At 43.7% G+C, this 12,199-nt stretch overlaps 1 protein-coding gene across 3 annotated transcripts in view; it reads left to right on the forward strand.

Annotated features, from left to right (window-relative positions):
• The window catches only part of ZNF638 (zinc finger protein 638), a 560,949-nt gene that overhangs the window by 279,714 nt on the left and 269,036 nt on the right, over positions 1 to 12,199 (forward strand). The gene's annotated exons all lie outside the window — the stretch shown is intronic.

A 12,199-nucleotide genomic window follows, 5' to 3' on the forward strand; every position in this document is an offset into this window, starting at 1 on the left:
AGAGAAATACATTTATCAGGTAAGCATAAATTGTGTTTTCTCTTGTAAGGTGTATCCAGTCCATCCATTACTTGTGGGATACCAATACCAAAGCTAAAGTACACGGATGAAGAGAGGGACAAGGCAGGTACTTAAACCTTTCTCCCAAAAATAGCCTCAGAAGAAGCAAAAGTATCAAATTTGTAGAATTTTGAAAAAGTATGAAGCGAAGACCAAGTCGCTCCTCATTTTTAAAGGCCCAAGTGGAAGCCACAGCTCTAGTAGAATGAGCTGTAATCCTTTCAAGAGGCTGCTGGCCAGCAGTCTCATAGGCTAAGCGGATTATGCTTCTTAGCCAAAAAGAAAGAGAGGTTGCCAAAGCCTTTTGACCTCTCCTCTGTCCAGAGTAGACAACAAACAAAGCAGATGTTTGACGAAAATCTTTAGTAGCTTGTAAGTAAAACTTTAAAGCACGAACCACGTCCAGATTGTGTAATAGACGTTCCTTCTTTGAAGAAGGATTAGGTAACAATAATGGAACAACAATCTCCTGATTGATATTCTTGTTAGATACCACCTTAGGTAAAAACCCAGGTTTGGTACGCAGGACTACCTTATCCGTATGGAAGATCAGATAAGGAGAATCACATTGTAAAGCAGATAACTCGGAGACTCTACGAGCCGAGGAAATAGCTACCAAAAACAGAACTTTCAAAGATAAAAGTTTGATATCTATGGAATGAAGAGGTTCAAACGGAACTCCTTGAAGAACCTAAAGAACCAAATTTAGGCTCCATGGGGGAGCAACAGGTTTAAACACAGGTTTGATTCTAACCAAAGCCTGACAAAATGCCTGAACGTCTGGAACATCTGCCAGACGCTTGTGCAAAAGAATAGACAGAGCAGAAATCTGTCCTTTTAAGGAACTAGCTGACAATCCTTTTTCCAAACCATCTTGGAGAAAAGATAATATCCTGGGAATCCTGACCTTACTCCATGAGTAACACTTGGATTCACACCAATAAAGATATGTACGCCATATTTTATGGTAAATTTTCCTGGTGACAGGCTTTCGTGCCTGAATTAAGGTATCAATGACTGACTCGGAGAAGCAACGCTTTGATAAAATCAAGCGTTCAATCTCCAGGCAGTCAGTCTCAGAGAAATTAGATTTGGATGATTGAAAGGACCCTAAAGTAGAAGGTCCTGTCTCAGAGGCAGAGTCCATGGTGGAAAGGATGACATGTCCACCAGATCTGCATACCAGGTCCTGCGTGGCCACGCAGGCGCTATCAAAATCACCGCTGCTCTCTCCTGCTTGACCTTGGCAATCAGTCGAGGGAGCATAGGAAACGGTGGAAACACATAAGCCAGGTTGAAAGACCAGGGCGCTGCTAGAGCATCTATTAGCGTCGCCTTGGGATCCCTGGACCTGGATCCGTAACAAGGAAGCTTGGCGTTCTGGCGAGACGCCATGAGATCCAGTTCTGGTTTTCCCCAACGATGAATCAATTGTGCAAACACCTCCGGATGGAGTTCCCACTTTCCCGGATGAAAAGTCTGACGACTTAAAAAATCTGCCTCCCAGTTCTCTACACCTGGGATATGGATAGCTGATAGGTGGCAAGAGTGAGACTCTGCCCAGCGAATTATCCTTGAGACTTCTAACATCGCTAGGGAACTTCTTGTTCCCCCTTGATGGTTGATGTAAGCCACAGTCGTGATATTGTCCGACTGAAATCTGATGTACCTCAGAGTTGCTGAGGCCAAGCCTGAAGAGCATTGAATGTCGCTCTCAGTTCCAGAATATTTATTGGAAGGAGTGTCTCCTCCTGAGTCCACGATCCCTGAGCCTTCAGGGAGTTCCAGACTGCACCCCAACCTAGAAGGCTGGCATCTGCTGTTACAATTGTCCAATCTGGCCTCGAAAGGTCATACCTTTGGACAGATGGACCCGAGATAGCATGCATAGTTGCAGCGGTCTGAGATGTAGGCGTGCAAACGGCACTATGTCCATTGCCGCTAACATTAAGCCAATTTCTTCCATGCACTGAGCCACCGAAGGGCGCGGAATGGAATGAAGAACACGGCAGGAATTTAGAAGCTTTGATAACCTGGACTCCGTCAGGTAAATTTTTATTTCTACAGAATCTATCAGAGTCCCTAGGAAGGAAACTCTTGTGAGTGGGGATAGAGAACTCTTTTCCTCATTTACTTTCCACCCATGCGATCTCAGAAATGCCAGTACTACGTCCGTATGAGACTTGGCAATTTGGAAGTTTGACGCCTGTATCAGGATGTCGTCTAAATAAGGGGCCACTGCTATGCCCCGCGGCCTTAGGACCGCCAGAAGCGACCCTAGAACCTTCGTAAAGATTCTTGGGGCTGTAGCTAATCCAAAGGGAAGAGCTACAAACTGGTAATGCCTGTCTAGAAAGGCAAACCTGAGAAACCGATGATGATCTTTGTTATCGGAATGTGAAGATAAGCATCCTTTAAATCCACTGTAGTCATATATTGACCCTCCTGGATCATAGGTAGGATGGTACGAATAGTTTCCATCTTGAATGATGGAACTCTGAGGAATATGTTTAAGATCTTTAGATCCAAAATTGGTCAGAAGGTTCCCTCTTTTTTGGGAACCACAAACAGATTTGAGTAAAAACCCTGTCCCTGTTCCTCCTTTGGAACTGGATGGATCACTCCCATAACTAGGAGGTCTCGTACACAGTGTAAGAATGCCTCTCTCTTTATCTGGTTTGCAGATAATTGTGAAAGGTGAAATCTCCCTTTTGGGGAGGAAGCTTTGAAGTCCAGAAGATATCCCTGGGATATAATTTCCAACGCCCAGGGATACTGGACATCTCTTGCCCACGCCTGGGCGAAGAGCGAAAGTCTGCCCCCTACTAGATCCGTTACCGGATAGGGGGCCGTTCTTTCATGCTGTCTTAGAGGCAGCAGAAGGCTTTTTGGCCTGCTTACCTTTGTCCCAGGTCTGGTTTGGTCTCCAGACTGTCTTGGACTGAGCAAAAGTTCCCTCTTGTATGCATTAGAGGAAGTTGATGCCGCACTTGCCTTGAAGTTTCGAAAGGCACGAAAATTAGACTGTTTGGCCCTTGATTTGGACCTGTCCTGAGGAAGGGCATGACCTTTTCCTCCAGTGATATCAGCAATAATCTCTTTCAAACCAGGCCGAATAGGGTCTGCCCCTTGAAGGGAAAGTTAAGCAGCTTAGATTTTGAAGTCACGTCAGCTGACCATGATTTAAGCCATAGCGCCCTGCGCGCCTGTATAGCAAAACCAGAATTCTTAGCCGTTAGTTTAGTCAAATGAACAATGGCGTCAGAAACAAAGGAATTGGCTAGCTTAAGTGCTTTAAGCTTGCCAAGTATGTCATCCAATGGAGTCGCTACCTGTAAAGCCTCTTCCAGAGACTCAAACCAGAACGCCGCAGCAGCAGTGACAGGAGCAATGCATGCAAGGGTCTATCCCATTCCTTATTAATAATTTCTGTAAACCTTTTAGGTATTTGAAAAACATCAGTACACACCGGCACTGCATAGTATTTATCCAGTCTACACAATTTCTCTGGCACTGCAATTGTATCACAGTCATTCAGAGCAGCTAAAACCTCCCTGAGCAACACGCGGAGGTGTTCAAGCTTAAATTTAAATGTAGAAATATCAGAATCAGGTTGCATAATCTTTCCTGAGTCAGAAACATCACCCACAGACTGAAGCTCTCCTTCCTCAGCTTCTGCTTATTGTGAGGCAGTATCAGACATGGTTCTTAAAGCATCAGTATGCTCTGCATTTCGTCTAACCCCAGAGCTATCTCACTTACCTCTAAATTCAGGTAGTCTGGCTAATACCGCTGACATTGTATTAGCCATGACTGCCGCCATGTCTTGTAAAGTAATCGCTATGGGCGCCCTAGATGTACTTGGCGCCATTTGAGCGTGAGTCCCTTGAGCGGGAGTCAAAGGATCTGACACGTGGGGAGAGTTAGTCGGCATAACTTCCCCCTCGTCAGATTCCTCTGGTGATAAATTTTTTAAAGACAGAATATGATATTTATTGCTTAAAGTGAAATCAGTACATTTGGTACACATTCAAAGAGGGGGTTCCACCATGGCTTTTAAACATAATGAACAAGGAGTTTCCTCTATGTCAGACATGTTTGTACAGACTAGCAATGAGACTAGCAAGCTTGGAAAACACTTTAAATCAAGTTAACAAGCAAATATAAAAAATGGTACTGTGCCTTTAAGAGAAACAAATTTTGTCAAAATTTGAAAAACAGTGAAAAAAGGCAGTAAATCAAACAAAATTTTTACAGTGTATGTAATAAGTTAACAGAGCATTGCACCCACTTGCAAATGGATGATTAACCCCTTAATTCAAAAACGGATAAAAAAACAGAATTTATGCTTACCTGATAAATTACTTTCGCCAACGGTGTGTCCGGTCCACGGCGTCATCCTTACTTGTGGGAATATCTCTTCCCCAACAGGAAATGGCAAAGAGTCCCAGCAAAGCTGGCCATATAGTCCCTCCTAGGCTCCGCCCACCCCAGTCATTCGACCGACGGACAGGAGGAAAAAATAGGAGAAACCATAGGGTGCCGTGGTGACTGTAGTTAGAGAAAATAATTCATCAGACCTGATTAAAAAACCAGGGCGGGCCGTGGACCGGACACACCGTTGGAGAAAGTAATTTATCAGGTAAGCATAAATTCTGTTTTCTCCAACATTGGTGTGTCCGGTCCACGGCGTCATCCTTACTTGTGGGAACCAATACCAAAGCTTTAGGACACGGATGAAGGGAGGGAGCAAATCAGGTTACCTAAACGGAAGGCACCACGGCTTGCAAAACCTTTCTCCCAAAAATAGCCTCCGAAGAAGCAAAAGTATCAAATTTGTAAAATTTGGCAAAAGTGTGCAGTGAAGACCAAGTCGCTGCCTTACATATCTGATCAACAGAAGCCTCGTTCTTGAAGGCCCATGTGGAAGCTACAGCCCTAGTAGAGTGAGCTGTGATTCTTTCAGGAGGCTGCCGTCCGGCAGTCTCATAAGCCAATCTGATGATGCTTTTAAGCCAAAAGGAAAGAGAGGTAGAAGTTGCTTTTTGACCTCTCCTTTTACCAGAATAGACAACAAACAGAGAAGAAGTTTGTCTGAACTCTTTTGTAGCTTCTAAGTAGAATTTTAGAGCACAGACTACATCTAAATTGTGTAACAAACGTTCCTTCTTTGAAACTGGATTCGGACACAAAGAAGGTACAACTATCTCCTGGTTAATATTTTTGTTGGAAACAACCTTTGGCAGAAAACCAGGCTTAGTACGCAAAACAACCTTATCTGAATGGAACACCAGATAGGGCGGAGTACACTGCAGAGCAGATAACTCAGAAACTCTTCTTTTCCAAGATAACAACTTAATATCTATGGAATGTAAAGGTTCAAACGGAACCCCTTGAAGAACTGAAAGAACTAGATTTAAACTCCAGGGAGGAGTCAATGGTCTGTAAACAGGCTTGATCCTAACCAAAGCCTGAACAAATGCTTGAACATTTGGCACAGCTGCTAGTCGTTTGTGTAGTAAGACAGATAAAGCAGAGATCTGTCCCTTTAGAGAACTCGCAGATCATCCTTTATCCAAACCTTCTTGTAGAAAGGAAAGAATCTTAGGAATTTTTATCTTATTCCATGGGAATCCCTTGGATTCACACCAGCAGATATATCTTTTCCATATTTTATGGTAAATTTTTCTAGTTACCGGTTTTCTGGCTTGAACCAGAGTATCTATCACAGAATCTGAAAACCCACGCTTTGATAGAATCAAGCGTTCAATCTCCAAGCCGTCAGCTGGAGGGAGACCAGATTTGGATGTTCGAATGGACCCTGAAGAAGATCCTGTCTCAAAGGTAGCTTCCATGGTGGAACCGATGACATATTCACCAGGTCTGCATACCAAGTACTGCGTGGCCACGCAGGAGCTATCAAGATCACCAAGGACCTCTCCTGCTTGATCCTGGCTACCAGCCTGGGAATGAGAGGAAACGGTGGAAATACATAAGCTAGATTGAAGGTCCAAGGCGCTACTAGTGCATCCACTAGAGTCGCCTTGGGATCCCTGGATCTGGACCCGTAGCAAGGAACCTTGAAGTTCTGACGAGACGTCATCAGATCCATATCTGGAATGCACCATAGTTGCGTCAACTGGGCAAAGATCTCCGGGTGGAGTTCCCACTCCCCCGGATGGAATGTCTGACGACTCAAATAATCCGCTTCCCAGTTTTCCACACCTGGAATGTGGATCGCAGATAGGTGGCAGGAGTGATCCTCCGCCCATTGTATTATTTTGGTCACTTCTTTCATCGCCAGGGAACTCCTTGTTCCCCCCTGATGATTGATATAAGCAACAGTCGTCATGTTGTCTGATTGGAATCTTATGAATCTGGCCTTTGCAAGCTGAGGCCAAGCCCTGAGAGCATTGAATATCGCTCTTAGTTCCAGAATGTTTATCGGGAGAAGAGACTCTTCCCGAGACCATAGTCCCTGAGCTTTCAGGGATTCCCAGACCGCGCCCCAGCCCACTAGACTGGCGTCGGTCGTGACGATGACCCACTCTGGTCTGCGGAAGCTCATTCCCTGGGATAGGTGGTCCAGGGTTAGCCACCAACGGAGTGAATCTCTGGTCTTCTGATCTACTTGAATCACTGGAGACAAGTCTGTATAGTCCCCATTCCACTGTTTTAGCATGCACAGTTGTAATGGTCTTAGATGAATTCGCGCAAAAGGAACTATGTCCATTGCTGCAACCATCAACCCTACTACTTCCATGCACTGAGCTATGGAAGGACGTGTGTCTGAGATAATCTCTTTCAATTCTGGCCCAAAGAGAGTTTTACCCTTGAAGGGGATATTAAGCAATTTTGTCTTGGATGATACATCCGCTGACCAAGACTTTAGCCACATACTCTTAACCATCTCCGTGGAGATGTTGCCTGTGCAACGGCAAAGAGAATGACTGGGGTGGGCGGAGCCTAGGAGGGACTATATGGCCAGCTTTGCTGGGACTCTTTGCCATTTCCTGTTGGGGAAGAGATATTCCCACAAGTAAGGATGACGCCGTGGACTGGACACACCAATGTTGGAGAAAAAACGATATAGACGTTTTTTAACAGACACAACAAACTGTCACAGCCTGCTGTGGCCCTACCTTCCCCAATAAACGACTTTGGAACGCCTTTGAGCCCTTTAGAGATGTCCTATAGCATACAGGGAACTCCTGAGGGAAGCTGGATGTCACAGTTTGTAATTTTAACTGCGCAAAAAAGCGCTAAAATAGGCCCCTCCCACTCATACAACAACAGTGGAAAGCCTCAGGAAACTGTTTCTAGGCAAAATTTAAGCCAGCCATTTGGAAAAAACTAGGCCCCAATAAAGTTTTATCACCAAAGCATATATAAAAACGATTAAACATGCCAGCAAACGTTTTATATTGCAATTTTATAAGGGTATTACCCCTGAGAGTAAGCATGATACCAGTCGCTATTAAATCACTGTATTCAGGCTTAACTTACATTAATCCGGTATCAGCAGCATTTTCTAGCATTTTCCATTTCTAGAAAAAATTGTAACTGCACATCCCTCATAGCAGAGTAACCTGTATGCCATTCTCACGCTGAAGTTACCTCTCTCCTCAGACATATGTGAGAACAGCAATGGATCTTAGTTACAACCTGCTAAGATCATAGAAAACTCAGGCAGATTCTTCTTCTATTTACTGCCTGAGATAAAATAGTACAACTCCGGTACCATTTAAAATAAACTTTTGATTGAAGATAAAAAACTAACTATATTTCACTACTCTCTCTTACTACCTCCATGCGTGTTGAGAGTTGCAAGAGAATGACTGGGTATGGCAGTTAGGGGAGGAGCTATATAGCAGCTCTGCTGTGGGTGTCCTCTTGCAACTTCCTGTTGGGAATGAGAATATCCCACAAGTAATGGATGATCCGTGGACTGGATACACCTTACAAGAGAACTTCCACTCGACCACAATAGACCCAGGCAACTGTTTTGCACAGTAGAAAGGCTCTGCAAACCAACATGCATGCTTAGCCCCACCAACTTTTCTCAGGATAAATGTGAAGCTTTTGTGAACTTCTTCAGAGACAAGATTTCCTCAATCCGAACCGCTATCACAGCAGCCCAAACAGTTACACTCCAGCACCACTACACTGAAATGCCAGATTGCCCCAGTTTATGGTCCACTTTTACAAATGTGGATATAAAAGGAGTTAAAAACACCATACAAAAGTTGCACCCTACTACGAGTGACTTAGACCCTGCTCCAACTCAGCTCATATCTGGATGCATTGAAACACTTGCCCCAGCCCTCACAAAAATAGTGCAGGAGACTTCCCAGATCCTCTAAAAGAAGCTGTGGTAAAACCACTCCTAAAGAAACCTTTATTAGACCCAGACAGCATGACTAATTAAAGACCAGTATCCAACCTCCCATTTCTGGGGAAAATAATTGAAAAAATAGTGGCAACTCAACTGGAAGCCCATCTATCACTGAACATATTCAATCCTTTCCAGTCAGGCTTCAGATGCCGCCACAGCACTGAAACAGCTCTAGTCTAAGTGCTAAATGATCTCCTCATATATATATATATATATATAAAAAAAGAACACAGAAAGAGGCGCCAATGGTGCAGATCAATGATGCATCTCAGGACATCAATAGAGGAGACGTGCACAGGGTACTCACTTGTAAAAAAAGGCATTCAATCATGCCCATAGAAGCAGCCTGGATTTCTGCAGCAGTCCAGCTAGCTGATCACTTTCCGGGTAAGAATCCAAGATGCAGTATACCAGCAAACCAGGGATATATACAGATGACCAGGAATAGGGATTAGTCGCCCTATAGGTAGCGTAGGCTCAGAAAGAAACTGAACACTGAGAGTTTAAAAACATAAGGAAGTTTTATTTTAAAAACTGTTTAAAAACAACTCATATTTGTGCCAGTAAAATCTTTAGCAAGTAAGGAGAAACAATGCAACGCGTTTCTCAGTAAAAACCGTTTTATCAGGCATGTTAATCACATATTTTTCAGCCCTTAAATAGGGCTACGCTACCAACCGGTCTAATAATCCCTCCCCTCTCCTAACATGTCTCCTTTGCTCCAGATACTACAGACCCAGCATGCCGCATAAACAGTTGCTTAACAGACCTAATAGAATGGATGAATGCTAGCTGTTTCAAAGTGAACCCGGACAAAACAGAGTTGCTCTTGGTGAGGGGACCCAGGGCATCAAAAATATCCCACAATCACCCAACTGGCCTGGAGCTTGGAGGCTCTGAACTCGTTAGTTCAGCAAAGGTACGAAACCTCGGAGTACTGATTGACGCTGGACTATCTTTTAAACAGCAGATTTCCTCCGTAATAAAATCTGCCTACTTTCATGTGAAAAACATAGCCAGGATACAACACTTAATTCCACCGGATGATATCCCAACATTAATCCATGCATTTGTATCCTCTAGGCTTGATTACTGCAATGAACTTTACTTGGGCCTCCCAAAAAAAGAACTCCATTGACTTCAGACGGTACATAATGCAGCAGCCAGACTACTGACCAATCAAACTCGCTCCTGCCACAAAACACCTGTTCTCCACTCCCTGCATTGGATTCCAATTAAATGGCGAACATATTTAAAAATTGGCCTGCTGACCTTCAAAGCCTTAAACAACCAAGGCCCAAAGTACCTGAAAGAGCTCCTGACATCCCATCCCGCTCACTTAGGTCAGCCAACACATCCCTCCTCTCAGTGCCAAGAATAAGGACTAATTCAGGCTCCAGAGCATTCGGCCACGTTGCCCCTACTTTCTGGAACTCTTTACCGTGCGCTATCAGAGAGGCACCGTCCTTACAGACTTTAAAAAAAAGCTAAAGACCCACCTCTTCAATCAGGCATTAAGTTCGCTTATCTGACCTTCAGAAACTCCTAACTTTTATGTCTTATGTTGGTATATATGTAAAGTGCTTTGAGTCTCAAAGGGAGAAAAGTGCTATATAAATCGCAAATTATTTATATTAATATTAATTTAAGTGTCTGTTGTTTCTTTTGCTTACTAGTCTCTCTTATTAAGAGTCCCCTAGTGAAAGCCTTCAGTGCTCCCCACTCATAAAGTGGGTTAGATGTTGTGTACTCATTGTCTCTAGTTAAGTGTTGAAGATTGTCTTTTAAGGACTTTAGGAATAAAGGATCTCTCAGGAGAGTTGGGTTCAGTGTTCAAGATTTTTATCTGTTGGGGTTAACTATGCCTGTATGGGTAGTGGTGGCTATTGCATGGTCAGACCATGTGGTGTCTATAATTTGTGCTTTTGAAAGGAGTGGCTGCATTATTTGGCTAATAAAAATATAATCTAAGCGGGAAAAAGTGCTGTGTGATGAGGAATAGAATGTATAATCTTTTTCACCCCTATGCAGTGTTCTCCAGCAATCAGATTATGGTCTAATAAGAAGTCAAGCAAAATTTTCCTTGACGGTTCCACCCGCTCCACTAGATCTGTCCCAATTGCGATCAGCTACCAAGTTGAAGTCTCCTCCCAATATTAGTCAATATCTCTGCCAATGTGTGATCATTTTTTAGGCCAGATAGGCTACCAAGGAAAAATATATAGACGGGAGAGGGGGGAGGGATCCGAGAGAGGGGTAGGGATCAGGGAGGGGGAAGATTAATCTGAGTACGTTCTGTGTTTAAAGCTAAGAATAGCATACTGCCTACACTTCCCCACATATGAGCAGATATTTAAGTGTGTTATGGGGTAGAGATGAAAGGTGCGTTGAGAAATTGAGGGGAAGGTATCTGGCTATGGGGAAAGGTATGAGTGGGGAGGGAAAGAGGGGTTTTTTTGTGTTTTTTTACAGGTAAAAACATAAAATTATGCTTACCTGATAATTTAATTTCCATCATGGGGAGGAGAGTCCACGGCTTGATTCATTACTTATGGGAATTAAGAGGAGGCAAAGACACCCCAGCCAAAGGCTTAAATACCTCCCCCACTCCCCTCATCCCCCATTCATTCTGCAGAGGGAACAAGGAACAGTAGGAGAAATATCAGGGTATAAATGGTGTCAGAAGAAAATATAAAATTTAGGGCCGCCCACCGGAGATACGGATGGGAGCCGTGGACTTTCCTCCCTACGATGGAAATGAAATTATCAGCTAAGCATAATTTATGTTTTCCATCTGAAAGGGGAGGAGAGTCCACGGCTTTATTCATTACTTTTGGGAAACATATACCCAAGCTCTAGAGGACACTGAATGAAACCGGGAGGGTTAAAGCGGGCCCTTAAACTGAGGGCACCACAGCCTGCAGAACCTTTCTCCCAAAAACAGCTTCCGCAGAAGCAAAGACGTCAAATTTGTAAAACTTTGTCAAAGTATGCAAGGAGGACCAGGTAGCCGCCTTACAAATCTGCTCCATAGAAGCATCATATTTGAAGGCCCAAGATGAAGCCACTGCTCTAGTGGAATGAGCCGTAATCCTCTGAGCTGGCTTGTGTCCCGCCATCTCATAGGCGAGGCATATCAAGGCTCCTCAGCCAAAAAGACAAAGGAGTAGCAGAGGCCCGCTGACCTCTGCGCTTCCCTGAATAGACTACAAAAAGAGAGTTAGAGTATCTGAAATCCTTAGTCGCCTGAAGATAGAACTTCAAGGCACGAACCACATCCAGATTATGAAGTAGCCTCTCCTTAGAAGAAGAGGGGCTAGGAGACAAAGAAGGAACAACTATTTCCTGGTTGATGTTACAGTCAGACTGTTAGGGTGCCAGGAATCAGACAGACGAGAAGTGCAAAAATAATGACACCTTTATTAATAGCAAAAAACAATTATGTAAGAACGTACCTGATAAATTAATTTCTTTCATATTGGCAAGAGTCCATGAGCTAGCGACGTATGGGATATACAATCCTACCAGGAGGGGCAAAGTTTCACAAACCTCAAAATGCCTATAAACACACCCCTCACCACACCCACAATTCAGTTTAACGAATAGCCAAGAAGTGGGGTGATAGAGTAAGGAGTAAAAAGCATCAACAAAGGAATTTGGAAATAATTGTGCTTTATACAAAAAAAAGTAAATTTATGCTTACCTGATAAATTTATTTCTTTTACGATATGACAAGTCCACGGA

The sequence above is a fragment of the Bombina bombina genome, chromosome 2 (assembly GCF_027579735.1).
Source record: "Bombina bombina isolate aBomBom1 chromosome 2, aBomBom1.pri, whole genome shotgun sequence".
In the NCBI taxonomy this organism is placed as follows: domain Eukaryota; kingdom Metazoa; phylum Chordata; class Amphibia; order Anura; family Bombinatoridae; genus Bombina; species Bombina bombina.